Consider the following 15,115-nt stretch of genomic DNA (forward strand, 5'->3'; position numbering starts at 1 on the left):
ACTATAGCAGTCCTCTCCTGATATTCCCACAAAAATTTCAGAGAGGGCTCCTATTGGCCCATCTGCTTCATGTGCCCACCCCTGAGCCAGTCACTGTGACCCCATTCCAAACAACGTGGACTGAAAATTGTGGAGGGGTGATTCTCCAAACAGGTGTTGACAGGTAAAAATATGTGCATGTAGAAGTATAAGAAATAGAATCCTAAAGTATATGGAACCCAGAAATATGGTTGCCATTAGTTTTGTTCTATGGTTAAATTGGTACTGAGCAGCTCTGCCTGCTAAGTGAAATAGTCAGCTGCCTAGGGACACTGGGCAGAGACTTCATCATTGAGAAGATCTTGGTGTTAATGACTTGCTCTCATAAGGGACTCCATTAGATAGAAGGATGAGGAGTATTTTACAACAAAATGCCAAGACCATTCAAGGGGGAAAGAATAGTCTTTTCAACAGATGTGCTGAGACAACTGGATATCCACATACAAAAAATGAAGATGGACCCTTACTTACACCATATACAAAAAATGGATTAAAAAATTGATAAAAGAACTTTACTTAAGAGCTAAAACTGTAAAACTCTTAGAAGAAAACATAGGGGAAAATCTTCAAGAGATTGGATTTGGCAATGATTTCTTAGATATGATACCAAAAGCACAGTTAGCAAAAGAAAAACTAGATAAATTGGACTTCATCAAAATTTAAAACTTTTATGTGTCAAGGGACACTATCAAAAAAATGAAAAGACAACCTACAGAATGGGACAAAATATTTGCAAATCATATATCTCTAAGAGTTTAGTATCTAGAGTGAATAAAGAATGCTCACAGTTAAACGATAAAAAGATGAAAAAAAAAAACAATTAAAAAATGAGCAAAAGATTTGAATAGATATTTTTTCCAAAGAAGATATACAAATGGCCAATAAGCACATGAAAAGATGCTCAACATCATTAGTCATTAGGGAAATGCAAATCAAAACACAGTGAGATACCACTTCACACCACCAGGATGACTATAATTTAAAAAACGAAAAATGATGAGTGTGGGTGAGGATGTGGAGAAGTTGGAACCCTCATACACTGCTGGCAAGAACGTAAGTAAAATGGTTCAGTTGCTATGGAAAGCAGTGTGGCAATTCCTCAAAAAGTGAAACATCAAGTTAGCGTATGACACCCCCCCAACTCCACATACATAGCCAAGAGAATTAAGAGCATATGTTCATACAAAAACTTGTACAACTGTTCATAGCAGCATTATTCATAGTATGAAAAAACGGAAATAACCCAAAATCCATCAGCTGATGAGCGGATAAATTAAATATGGCATATCGATACAATGGACTATTTTTCGGTCATAAAAAGGAATGAAATACTGATATGTGGGGCAACATGTGTGAACCGTGAAAAAATTATGTTAAATAGGAAGAAACCAGGCACAAAACAGCCACATGTTGTATGATACCATTTAGATTAAATGTCCAAAATAGGCCAATCAGTAGAGACAGACAGTAGATTTGTGGTTGGCTAGGGCTTGAATGGGGAGTGATAACTAATGGGTATGAGATTTCTTTTTTGTGTAATGAAAATGTTCTGGAATTAGATAGTGGTGATTTTTGCACAACTTTGTGAATATACTAAAACCACTGAATTGTATACTTTTAAATGGTGGATTTTATGGTATTTGAATTATACCTCAGTAATTTAAAAAGTATTCTCATCTACTAGGGTGGTAGCACATTAGAGTCTAAGAGAAAAGAGTCAGGTGCAATATTTTAAACAGTCGAGATTAATTAATATCTGATCTCAAGTGTATAAAAGTATTGAGTAGTATAATGGATGTTCCTGGTGTGAGGGAGCTAACATTTCACTAGCGAGGCAGAAATATTGAACGTGCACTATTTATAAAATAGAATCATGTTGACTTACCTTCGATTTTACATTAACTCTAGGCATCATTCTGTTTTTTATCTATGCCTATGAGATTTACTCAATTTATGCAAAGTAAAGTAAAATTAAAGAGATGAGACTAATTTGTGAATTTACAGGTTGATTTTAACCATTTAAATGCTGGAATTAAGGATGATTTTTGTACAAGACTCTTAATCTATGAGTTGTATTGAAAAATGTTTCCTCTCTTAAGTGTGCCAACTAAGATTTTTCTTCTATTTTCTTAAGTACTCAGATAAGAATAAATTATAGGTATTAAATAGCTTTATATATAGTGTGATAAATATCCCTTTTAAAGATTCTCTCGTATACTTTGTTACTTGTTAATTTATACCAGCAGCAATACATTTGCCAACAAGATGTGTATTTAGAGTCTTGGAGTTTTTACCAATTACTTAAATTAGTTATCTTAGAAAATAAAGTCACTCTTCCCAAAACATAGTCATTTGCATAAAATTTTTGTTTATTATAATGATCTCTGAGATAAAAATTGGCTGGATCTAATATAGCTTTATGATAGTAATCTTATTTTGTATAGGAAGGTGATAATTTAGGAATATCTTTTGTAAACTGGAGTGAGTCTAACAATTTTAAATTGTTCAAATGGAATCTTTTTATGGAATTCCTAGGTGACTTTTCTCTCAACATGATGTTTTTGGTGTACTAGTTTGCTGAGTTGTAAAATCTTCCCCTTTTACAAAAGGGATAACCAGTTTCCCTACTTGGGTAAATTAGTGGGCGCTAGAGATCTCTACAGATGTTAGCATTTTGTGCTTTGCACTTAATTGGTGTACCGGACACTCACACATTACTTCTTTGGTGAATTGTGCTTACCTCTGGGCCAGACATACACATTCATCTTTATTTGACACAGGTTTATCAGGAGTTGACTTCTTGCATGTTGTAGTATTAAATGCATGTGGTATCCAAAGTTTTTAAAAACAGAGCTTCCCGTCCTCAGGAGCTCTCATAATCTTCTAGATAAGATCAGATACCTCAACAAAGAAGCAGGAAATTGGTGGTGTGTCATGTTTGAGAATCGATATGTTCTAGATAAATGAATGTTTATGTCTTGATAGACTGCATTTTCTTCTTATTTCTCTTGAAATTATGTGGTTTTGTTTGAATACAAGCCTGACCGGTTGCTATCTGGGTAGTTAACTAGGAGCAAGTTGCTTAATTTTCTTCCTAAGTATTAAGTCTTTTTGGCTGTAAAATTAGATGCTGAAGTCCGTTCCTCACCATTGTGGTGAGGCGTGAATGGGACCGTGTGTAGACAGTGCCTGCTGCTGTGGGGCTACAGACAGTGAGAGCTCATTAGAAATGGATTCCTCATGCTTTGTTTTGTACATTAGTGAAGTAGGCCCCAAAAGAACATGCCCACAGTCAAAACGTAATGAACTTATTTTTCCTTATACTATATATAAAATGTCTGAGTGGCTTATTATTATAGGTTTAGGGTAGTGAGTTTTTATATAATATAGTGGGATCAACTTTGCAAAAAGACAGACTTGATGAGTTCAAGGCCTGGTTGTGATGCTCTGTCACTTTGGGTAAATTACTTAACATCTCTGAACTCAATTTTCTTTTCTTTAAGATGGAGATAGGAAATACTATTTCAGAAGACAGTAATAAGCTATAAAGGTTTCTGGCAACTTTTTGAAATTATTCATTGTTGAATTAGCAGCTATATGTTTTATAACCTCCTGCTGAATCTCTTAAGACTCATACTTTGCAGTGGTTTCATGATACAAGTTTTCTGACGTAGGCATTGGCTGTAAATTCAGTGTTTTATGTCTAGAGAGCTGCCTGCGTTAGTATCTGTGGGACTTGATGGTGGCTCTAACGACTTAGGTAGCAATTATTAAGAGAGAAATTTTTGGAAGGCCCAGCTACCATTGTAGCTATTTCAGGAAGACCTTCACTGGTTTTCTTAATTCCGTAAAGGTTAAGCATAAAAAATGAAGACATTTCCTTTAAATATCTTATTTCTATATAATGTTCTCTTTTGTTATGCACCTGAACTTATAAACCTAAGCAATCCCCCAAAGACTAGGTGGGCTGAGAGGGAGCAGAGACCAACTAAGAGGCAGTGCTGATCTCATCTCATGTACTTATTGGAAAGTACCAGAGGGTTCTGGAGTTGCCTCAGCATTTGTTTACAGTAGTCTCTTTCAGAGAAGAAGGTGCAATGCAAAATGGTGTCTGTGAATTAGAACTGAGGATAAAATGCACAAATTCTTGCTATAGTTCCTTTTGGGAGAGTTTGGGCAAGACTGTTTAAAAGATACATTAAAAGAAGCAAAGGACGTCATAGACCATAATAAAAAAAAAAGATCTTCAGCTCCTCCCCTATATTGAACAAACAAACTGTTATTGTTGTTTTGCTATAAATTTGGCAAAGGATAACCTTATATTTTATTGGCAACATAAAGAAGAGTTTAATTTTTCCTTAGATTTGTGAAATGATGGCATACTTATTACGAGTAAGACTGGGAAAGCAATGTTTTTCATCATACAGTTTTTCATCCTGTAGTTTGCTTTATACTTGTGGCGTAGTGCGGAGGTTAAGAACGTGGATTCTTGAAGCAGACTGCCTGAATTTTTTTTTTTTTTAAATACTTTATTTATTTATTTATTTAATTTTGTGGGGAGGATCGGCCCTGAGCTAACACCTGCCAATCCTCCTCTTTTTGCTGAGGAAGACTGGGCCTGGGCTAACATCCATGCCCATCTTCCTCCACTTTATATGGGACACCGCCACAGCATGGCTTGCCAAGCGGTGCGTCGGTGCACGCCCGGGATCCGAACCGGTGAACCCTGGGCCGCCGCAGCAGAGTGCGAGCACTTAACCACTTGCGCCACGGGGCCGGCCCCCTGCCTAAATTTTAATTGCCACTGCGCAACATTAGGCAATTTAGTTGACCTCTTTGTGCTTCAGTTTCCTCTTCTGTAACATGGAGGTAGTTATAATATGTGTCTCAAAGAATTATTTTGAAGACTGAATGATTGAATGTATAAAGCTATGAGAACAGTGCCTGGCAAATTATAAGTCCTGTAAAAGTATTAATTATCATTATTGAGGTTAGCATACCAACAAGGTAACCAAGGGTGTGCTAAAAGTAATTAACTTGCACACCTTTTGCATTTTTAAAAGGAAGTTTCATATAAAGAATAAGTCAGCTTCCAATCCACTATGTGCCGATTATTCTACTATATTTCTTGAAAAACACCTGTTTTTTTCCTCTCGTTATTGGAAGTGACAACTGATTTCATTCACTCAAATATTTCCTGATTGCCTACAACATTCTAGGCATGGGAACAGGGTGGTAAACTAGATTCTCTGCTCTTAAAGGGCGTTAATCCATCCCTTTTCCACTCTATTGTAAATTTTAGACCTCACTCAGCCTTTGTAGAAAACAGTTTATTTTACTCAGTTTTTTTTTCATTATTTGGTAAAACCGCTTGATGATTTGGGCTACCCTCTTTGCAAATAGTTTCTTAGAAGCTATCCTGTGTGTATATCTTTTGATTATACAAATTTTAAAAGCTTTTTTTTTTTTAATTGTAGCTGCCACTGCATATTTTGTTAGCATCTCCTTATGTCTGAAGGATCATAGAAATATCCTTATAGGGGATTTTTCTGACCAACACCTTTGAACTTAGAAACTGGAAAGAACAGAATTAGAAGTGACATCTTCTGTCAAATGTTCCCTAGCAAATGCTTCTAACAGCATTGTCATTCAGTCCCAGTTTCAGGGGGCACTGTCTCTGCCTGCTGAAGTGTGACTTCCTATGGCACTTTCTATTCTGGGATAGTAAAATTGGATTTCAGACACTTGTTGGGAAGCTTGTGATTTGCTGTTTTGAACATTACTGAACTGAAGTACTAACCAATTGTGTTTTGGAAGCAACATTATCTGTGGCGTAGATATCATTGCCATGTTTGTTTACATTTGCAAATATGTTTAAAAAAAAAAAGACAAAGGGGGCAGGCCCCGTGGCTTAGCGGTTAAGTGCGTGCGCTCCGCTGCTGGCGGCCCGGGTTCGGATCCCGGGTGCGCACCGACGCACCACTTCTCTGGTCATGCTGAGGCCATGTCCCACGTACAGCAACTAGAAGGATGTGCATCTATGACATACAGCTATCTACTGGGGCTTTGGGGGGGGGGGGGGAAAGACAAAGGAAAAGAAATAAAAGGTAGAGTCAAGTTTGTCCTAGTGATTTTTAGCAAGGAAGACCAAACTGATGGTAGTAAAGCTAGATTTTGGGTTCATTGTGGTCACACATGTGCAATAGAAAAATATAAACATCACATCTTTAAGCAATAGATATTCTGACATTTTATAGTAAGTGGTTATATCTTCCTTGATCATGCTGGAAACAATGCTAATTTCTACACCTGGGGTCAAAACACTTGCCAACTGGCAAGGATAGTTTAAAGAATTAATCCGTTGCCAAAGATAATTTTGGAGGAAAGAATATCTGTTCCCAAATGGCAAAAGAACGTTGTTAATATCTTCTCTAGCATTCAAAGACCAGAGACAGATACTATTAATAAAATATGATAAACTCCTCATGGTTTTGTTTCCAGTGAAACACAAATGATTTCAGGGTCCTGTAGTTTGAAATGTCAATCTAGTTTAGTAGGTTTGTGTTGAAAAATCTGATTTTAAAAAAATTGAGGTGAGAAGGTAATTCACTATTACGCGCAACGTTTTTTGCTAAGTATGCGGAATGTTAGTGAGAAAATATGATAAGGAAAAGTTGGAGACCTAAAATGTTAAAAACCTCTGGACTCATTGAGCTGTGATAGATATAAACATGACTCTGAATTTAGTGGAGGGAGCACCAGAAATCCCAGGTTGTAGCACCTTCCCTGACTTGGTGCCATTGGCAGGGCTGGCTTCATGGGTGTGCATCTGCGGTTGCCCAGAGCCCTGCACTCAGAAGGGCGCCCTGTGCTTGGTTTAATGTTCTGCTGTCACTGTCTTGAAATTCTTAATGACTTTTGAAGGAAGGGCCCACATTTTCATTTTGCCCTGGGCCCTATGAATTATGTAGCCAGTCCTGGCCATTAACAGGTTACTCCTCTGAATTTCAGACAAGGCAACAAAAATCTTCGATAGATCTAAAAATATGAAATTCTAGAAGTCCCAACAAAGTTGACTAGAAGCTCCTGGTCCACCCTAACTCAGGGTTTCTCAGCCAGGAGCAGTTTTGCCCCCTAGTGGACATTTAGCAATGTCAGGAGACATTTTTAGTTGTCCCAGCTCAGAGGAAGGTGCTAACTGGCATCTAGTGGGTAGTAGGATGTTTAATCCTACAAATGCACAGGACAGCCCCCACAGCGAAGAATTTTTTGACCTCAAGTTTCAACAATGTTGAGGTTGAGAAACGCTGAGTAACTCATTATTTGTTGTCTCCAACACTTGGTACTGGCCTAGGGAGGTTACTCAGTATTTGTTGAACGAGTGGGGGTGCAAGGCTGGGTCTTAGGTTGTATTTCTTAACCATATGCAGACTGAAGAACGAATCTGGTGGTTACTAAATGTAATCTAACATTTGCATGAGGTGCAGTACGGAGATATTCTCCTAAGGCTGTTCCACTTCTCACACTTACCCAGTTAACTGGCGGGCCGTTGACCCTCTTAAAACCGTCTCTAAAACATGCCACACTCACGTTGGTGGATGACTCTCCAAGATGCCCTTATACTTCTGCTGCCACCTGTCTGGCTGTTGGTTTACCAAGTCATTTGGGTTTATTCCCAAATCTGTTTATGCCATTGTGTTGGTTGCTGTAGTTATGCGATATAATCAACTAAAGAAATTTAGAGAAAGAAAAATATTAAAAAGAGAGAGAGACTTCAGTGAAAATCTAAGTTGAATGCTTTGGAAAGATTCAGTGAAGGTGTCACTAAAGAAAATTGCTCTTGAATTAACTGTAGGCATGATGACTCTAAAAGATTTAGGAGAGAATCATTAAATTAGACAGATTCTCTGTTTAATTTGCATAACCGTCTTAAGTTTTCACTGTTCTTTTTGGAGAGTATAGACAATTACGTCTGTGATTTTTCACAAGAAAGACAGTACTTTAGCCAGCTGATCCATGCTCAGAGAAAAAGCCTGTCCTACATCTCAAGATTGCAGAATGAATGACATTTATATATTTTAGGATGATATAAATTGTTTGATTTAGGAATGTAACTTTAGATGACTTTCCTAATAATCAATGCATCAGACAGCAGGGCTTCTACTGTATTTTCTGGTGAAAAACAAAAAAAAGAACATAATTAGATATTCTACTTTTATCCCTTCTAGAGCTAGACAACTCTCAGCTCAGTAAGTCTATGAATAATTTTCCTTACTTAATACCACCTTATATCTTAAGAAGATATTCCTTTAGTTTTTGATTCTGTGAACACTAACATAAGATTTGTTTCTTGCTAGGCTCAGTACTGACGTGTTCAAGAGCTAGGTGTTTCCTTTTTAGTTCATGTATTTTCTTCCTTGAATTTTCCATGTGCTTTTATAGATTAGAGGGAATGTGTCACGTTCTTTTAGAGTTGAACAAGTATAAATAAATCATATCATCAGAAGTGTAGTCAAATCACTTAATTACAGAATGCAGTTAGAGTTAAGGGATATGTGTTAGCCTGTGTGATTTTCAGGATGATTTTTAACTTGGGGTTATCTTGTTAGGACTCATGTCCCTGAACTGAGCTTGCGAGCAGAGTTCTGGGCCTCTTAATCCTGAGCTTGTTAAAAAAAAAAAAAAGGTGGACACCTTTTTAATATAAATCAGCCCTTGCTGCTTTTTGTTAACATTTATAAATACTTTGTTATGTTTTCATCATTGTCACAATTTTGCAGATATTGTCCAACAATTTATAGGCATGAACATCTTATTTGGCTAGTAAAAGAAAGAGTTTAACATTTATGATAAAAGTCATCAGGCTCTTTTTTTATAGTGGTTTAGTTTAACAAGTAATATATAAGTCCAGCCTCCCTTGAAAAGGTTAGAACATGACAGATAAAGTTAAATTCCTTTTTGCCCAGCTGATAGGGACTTAGAATGTTTCCTTTCACACACACACGTACACCAAACCCTACAGATTTTTTATAGTGGTATCGTACTGCATGTATTGTTTAGTTACTTGTTTGCTTTCTTTAGTCAAATTGAGTCCATTTGAGTCAGATCTTATATAAATCTTGTTCATTTCTTTTAGCTGCTATAGGATATTCCAGGTATGACTATACCACATTTTATTTATCTCTTCCTTTATTAATGGGCATTAAATTTTTTGGTATCAGTGCTGTAATGAACATCCTTGTATGTGTTTTCTTGAGCACAGGTACATATGTTTCTCTAGGGTGGATCCCCAGAAGTAGAATTGTGGACCATCTATATAGCATTCCAGTGTTGTCTCGGTTCATTTGTTTCACTGGTAGATTCTTTCTACGCTACATAGTATATAGAACAAGAGTCATGGAGTCGTAGTCTTTTAGAAATCAAAGGTATCTTAGGTATCACCATATGATACAAAGTATTAGTTAATTTGTTTCTCCATATTCTTAATATTTAATATTTTTACCCTGGAGCTTCCTTCATACTCCCCCTGCTTCTGATGCCTTAGTAAGATCCTTTTGGCTCCTCTGTTGCCTCTACTTCTAGTAACAAAGTTTCAGACAACAAAATGTTATCTTGTAAGGAATCATTTTAGCAAGTGTATTACTATATTCAGTCTAAAATTAAAAAAACTTTTTTATTAAAATACTTTCTTGAAATGTTTTGAGTGACTCATTCTTTCAGAATTATACCTATGTTGGTTTAACACTTTGGATTTTTGGATGTTGTTTGATTACCTCAGAAATGGAAAATGCTTGGATTTGAAATCTACATTTTTCCTGTAAAACCCACTGTGTGTGGTAAATGTAACAACAATAAGGTGCATTTGTATGGTGTGAAATCTTTAGGGCTGATCACCTCTTATCTTCCTTATTTCAATAGTGTTTCTTCACTTGAATAATTATACCACCGCTCGTATTTAGTGGCTTCTGTGTGTGAGGTGTTTTGCTCATGCTTTTTCCTTGAATTCTGATAGTAAGCCTAAGAACTCAATAATATTATCCTCATTTTATAGTTGTAAAAATTGCTAGAGAAGTTAACTTTCCCAAGGTCACCCTGTAAGGAAGTAGTGGAGCTAAGAATTCAAAACAAATCGTTTCTCCTTAGAACCATACACACTCTTCAGTGTGCTATATAAGGCTGCCCCTTTCTCACCGTCATTTGAAAATCATGTGAGCCTAGTTTCTGGAGGTATGCCTAATTTTAGAATACTAATGACCTTTTAAAAAAACGTTTCAATTGCTTTCAGGCGTAATTGTAGGTAAAATAGTTTTGTGGTGGACAATTACGGTTAATTTTGTCTGCTTTTATTTTTTTTTCAAGTAGTCAACTTACCAAGCTTTAGAACATTTACAGTTTTAATTTACTCATGAACTATTTATTGCTTTCTGCTACAGATTGGGCCCTATTTTGAAATTTTTCACATTTTGAAAGTAATACATGTTTATTATAGAAAATTTGAAAAAGATCCTAAATTATAAATAAAAAATGAAAATTACCAGTAATTCCATCAGCTCTGTTTCTAACAGCAAAATGAACAAATGACTGCTCCCTGCCCCCAGCATGTGTTTGTGTACCTGCACACTCACCATTTCTCTCCTCAGCCACAGAGAGGAGGTGGGAGCGCTTCAGTAGTTTATGAAATCCTAATACTGGATCAAATTTAGTGAAAAAGAAAGAAAGTAAATGAAGAGTTGGACACACATGTCCATTTGCTAATTGGGAGATCTGACTCATCTTCCCTATGAATGACTCATTAATGGCTCACTACTGCAAAATGGAAAAATCGGAAGTAAATGTACATCTACTAGAATTACAGACACTCAAATGGGAATTTCTTTTCATTATTAATGATTAACTTAATGAAGAAATTAAGAATATGATCTTGACATCTAAGAGAATAAGAATTCATTATCCGTATTTGAAAGCTGTCTAGCAGACACGAAAGGCGTGAGTTTTATAACTCTTTTGAAGTGCTTTTTCTCTAGAGGGGCCTGAGTGAACAGCTGATTGCTTCCATTGACGGGGGTATGGGAGGTGAGCACAGTGTCTACACCTGACTATACTTGCTTTCTCCCCATACGGTATGGAGAACTTCCTCTACATTTTTAGTACTGTTATTGTCTTAATACGTTTTTTTCCTTGATTAGAATATCAGAAAGAAATTTTAGAACTTTCTCATTGTTTTGTTACTACGTTTTCATTTTAATATGATTTTCTTCTTACTAATAAGCCTACACTCGTTGAGCATAAGCTGTGTTCCAAGTGCTTTCCATGCTTTATTTGTTTACTCCTCACAATATCTCTTTGATATAGGTTCATAATGATGACTATTTTATGGATGAGACGTGGAAGCTTAGGAAAGAAAAATGAAATTAACCAGAATGTTATAGCTGATAGATGACAGTGCCAAAAACTCTTGCCCAGGTGTACCTGAGTTGCAAAGTCAGTTCTTACCATTCTCTGTTACAGCTTATATGTTTCAAAATTTCTTTTTGGAAAAAATAATTTTGCATTCTTATGTTTTTCCCAATGGACTTGTGTAGTTTTACTTTAATCCTGTGTTATTACTGTCAACTTTATATTTTGCCTAAGTGTTAACTGACTCTATGTAGTTGTTTTAGTTATTAATTTATATTTATTTGGCAGAAAGATGAGTATTTTTAGACTTAAAACATTCCTATACTGTTTGTCTTCCTTAAATTTTTAGCCTTTTTTTTTTTTTTTTTTGTGAGGCGATCAGCCCTATGCTAATGTCTGCCAATCCTCCTCTTTTTTTGTTAGGGAAGACTGGCCCTAGGCTAACATCTGTGCCCTTCTTCCTCCACTTTATGTGGGACGCTGCCACAGCATGGCTTGCCAAACAGTGCGTCGGTGTGCGCCTGGGATCCGAACCAGTGAAGCCCGGGCTGCCGCAGCGGAGCACACGCACTTAACCGCTTGCGCCACCGGGCCGGCCCCCTAAATTTTTAACCTTGTTTATTGAGATTATGAAATCTTTTAAAGACGTGATTCTCAACCCTGGCTGAACATTGGAATACTAGGAATCTAAACTAACAAATAAGCAAAAACTATTAAGTCAGACTCTCTGAGCTGGGGCCCAACCACAGAGGCTTCCAGATGAGACTTATGTGCAGCCAATGTGGAGAACCACCGACTTAAAATAAATAGCCTTTGGTGGTAACATGCCACTTAGTATAGTTTGGAGCAATGATTATCAATTACTGTTCATCAGAATCACATGGAGAGAGACTGTGTTAAAACTCAGGTTGCTGGGCCACACGCCCGAAGTCTGAGTCCGTAGGTCTGGGGCCGGTCCTGAGAATTTGCATTTCTGTCAAGTTTTCAGGTGATGCTGATGCTGGTCTTTTGCGCTGCTCTCTGAGAACCACTGCAGGTCTAGCTATCAGTCTTTGAGAACTACTAATTTAGAGTCTCCCTCTCTGAGCTGTCCTTTTATTTAAGTGATCAGCATACCCACCTACCCTTCCAGCTACACATGCACATAGCCTGTGCAAGCTATCATTCAGGATGACTAGGAGCCCCCAAATGGCCATTACCAACATTCAAGTGCACTCATACCTCCAGATGAGAGATTTGTTGTTGCCTACATGGAAAGACCTCAAGTGGATTTCACTCTTCCCTTCATCTATTCTGTGAATTATAAAGATCACTTCCATTTAGAGATCTCTTATACCATAGCTGCAGGCCTTTTTTTTTTTAACACCTTCAGAGATTTTTAAAAATCTCAGAAGGTGAACATTTTCCACCCTAATTTCTCTTCTAATTTGTTTCTAGCAAAAGCATGTCTTTCTCAACAATGTTAAGTCATTACAGGTAAATTAGTGTTAGCCGATATTTAGCAAAAGATCACTAGTTAACTTAGAAAATTTGGAATTTTAAAAAAAGTTTTAATTGTGGTAAAATACATACAACATAAAATTGACCATCTTAACCATTTTTAAGTTACAGTTCAGTAGTATCGAGTACATTCATAATATTGTGCTACCATCACCACCATCCATTTCCACAACTCTTTTCGTCTTGCATGACTGAAACTCTGTACCCATTAAATAATAACTTTCCATTCTTTCTTCCCCCCTGCCCCTGGCAACCACCATTCTACTTTCTGTGTCTATGAATTTGACTACTCTAGTTACCTCATATAAGTGGAATCATACAGTTTCCCATATCTTACATTAGTATGGCACTTTTATTACAATTAATGAACCAACATTTATACATTATTTTTTTTACTAACCATTGTATTTTATTCAAATTTCAACGGTTTTACCTTTTTTATATTCTAGGCTCCTATCCAAGGTATCATATTATATTTAGTCATCATGTCACCTGGGCTTCTCTGCACTGTGACAGTTTCTCAGACCCTCATAGAAATGAAGAATACTCAGATATTTTGTAGAAAGTCCCTAAACTGGGATTTATCTGATGTTTTTCTCATGATTAGACTGGGGTTATGGGTTTTTGGGAGGAAGACCACAAAGATAAAGTGCCATTTTCATAACATCATATCAAGAGTACATACTATCAGGGACTGGCCCAGTGGCGTAGTGGTTAAGTTCACCTGTTCCACTTTGGTGGCCCAGGGTTCGAAGGTTCAGATCCCGGGCGTGGACCTACGCACGGCTTATCAAACTATGCTGTGGCAGGCGTCCCACATATAAAGTAGAGGAAGATGGGCACACATGTTAGCCCAGGGTCAATCATCCTTAGAAAAAAGAGGAGGATTGGCAACACATGTTAGCTCAGGGCTAATCTTCCTCACCAAAAAAAAAAAAAAAAAAAAAAAGTACATACTATCAACATGACTTCTCACACCTGATGTTGACTTGATCCCCTGACTGTCAGGTTTCTCCACGGTGAGATTCCTCTTCCATTCCCCCCTCTTCTGTGCTGTCCTCTTCAGAAATGAGTCGCAGTGCAGCCCTCACTTAGGTGTGGCAGTTGTGCTCCACCTCTTTGAGGACAAGTAGCTACATAAATTATTTGGAATTCTGCTGCATGGGAGATTTGTCTCTTCTCCATTTATTTCTTTATTCAATCATTTGTTTATATCAGTATGGACTAATATGGATATTTACTTTATACTTTGTGTTATAATCCAATATACTTTATTTTGTTGCATAAATTGTTCAGCCTTGGCTCTTTTAGGAAGTTGTTTTATTTGGCTCTTATGTCCCTTTGACATACTGCCGCCTCTATGGGTTGTTTTTTTTTTTTTTAAGCATTTCCTTACTTTCTGGCACTACAAGATGCTCCAGAGTTATCTTTTTTATTTCCTGTCCCAGTTCTAGAATCAGCCTTTTCTCCAGGTTCCTTTTATTGGAGAGTCGTATTGGAAACCAGGATCTGGTGCTCCATGTCCTCGTTGCTGCTTGGGTATTCTTGTTTCTATGCCCTCTCAGCTGAAAGCAAGGAAATATATGTGTGTATACAATTCCATATAGATACACATATCTATGAATATTTCTATATGTAACCATCTGTATCTACATTAAGCCAAGCATGAGTTTATGCTGATATCTCTAAATAGTAAGGATAATGTGCATGCAGTGAGCACAGAGGGGAGAAGAGACAGGGCAGGGTGAGAAAGATAAAAGGGAGGAAGAGGATGGTTAGTACAAAATACTAGATTTAAGGATTTAACCTTAGTTTCCGTTTGTCTCTGTTTTCCTAAAAAGCAACTTTGAAAGTTTGTTTAGGAAGATTTTAAAAATATACATAATTTAATCAAAAGATAATAAAAGAAAGAAGGCCAATATTTTTGATGAGTTGGTTTTAAAGATTGTGTATCATAAAACTACCCAAAGGATTTTTACTCTTTTTTAACTTTTTTTTCTTTCTTATATGGGACTATATATTGAAATCCAGAGAGAGAAATAGGCTGTGAGGGGAGAAGAAGGAGAAAGGAAGACAGAGAGATAGATAAAGAGGTTAAATCAATTCATGGAATAACATTGCCACCTCATGGCCTTTCATGATTTCTACTAAAGTATTTTGTATTTTCATCTTTATGAAT

The 15,115-nt window shown here is 36.8% G+C and overlaps 1 protein-coding gene across 1 annotated transcript in view; it reads left to right on the forward strand.

Moving 5' to 3' along the window:
• Positions 1 to 15,115, forward strand: part of SLC2A13 (solute carrier family 2 member 13) — a 339,913-nt gene that overhangs the window by 88,023 nt on the left and 236,775 nt on the right. The gene's annotated exons all lie outside the window — the stretch shown is intronic.

The sequence above is a fragment of the Ceratotherium simum genome, chromosome 17 (genome assembly GCF_057802395.1).
Source record: "Ceratotherium simum simum isolate JZ-2026a chromosome 17, ASM5780239v1, whole genome shotgun sequence".
Classification (NCBI taxonomy): domain Eukaryota; kingdom Metazoa; phylum Chordata; class Mammalia; order Perissodactyla; family Rhinocerotidae; genus Ceratotherium; species Ceratotherium simum.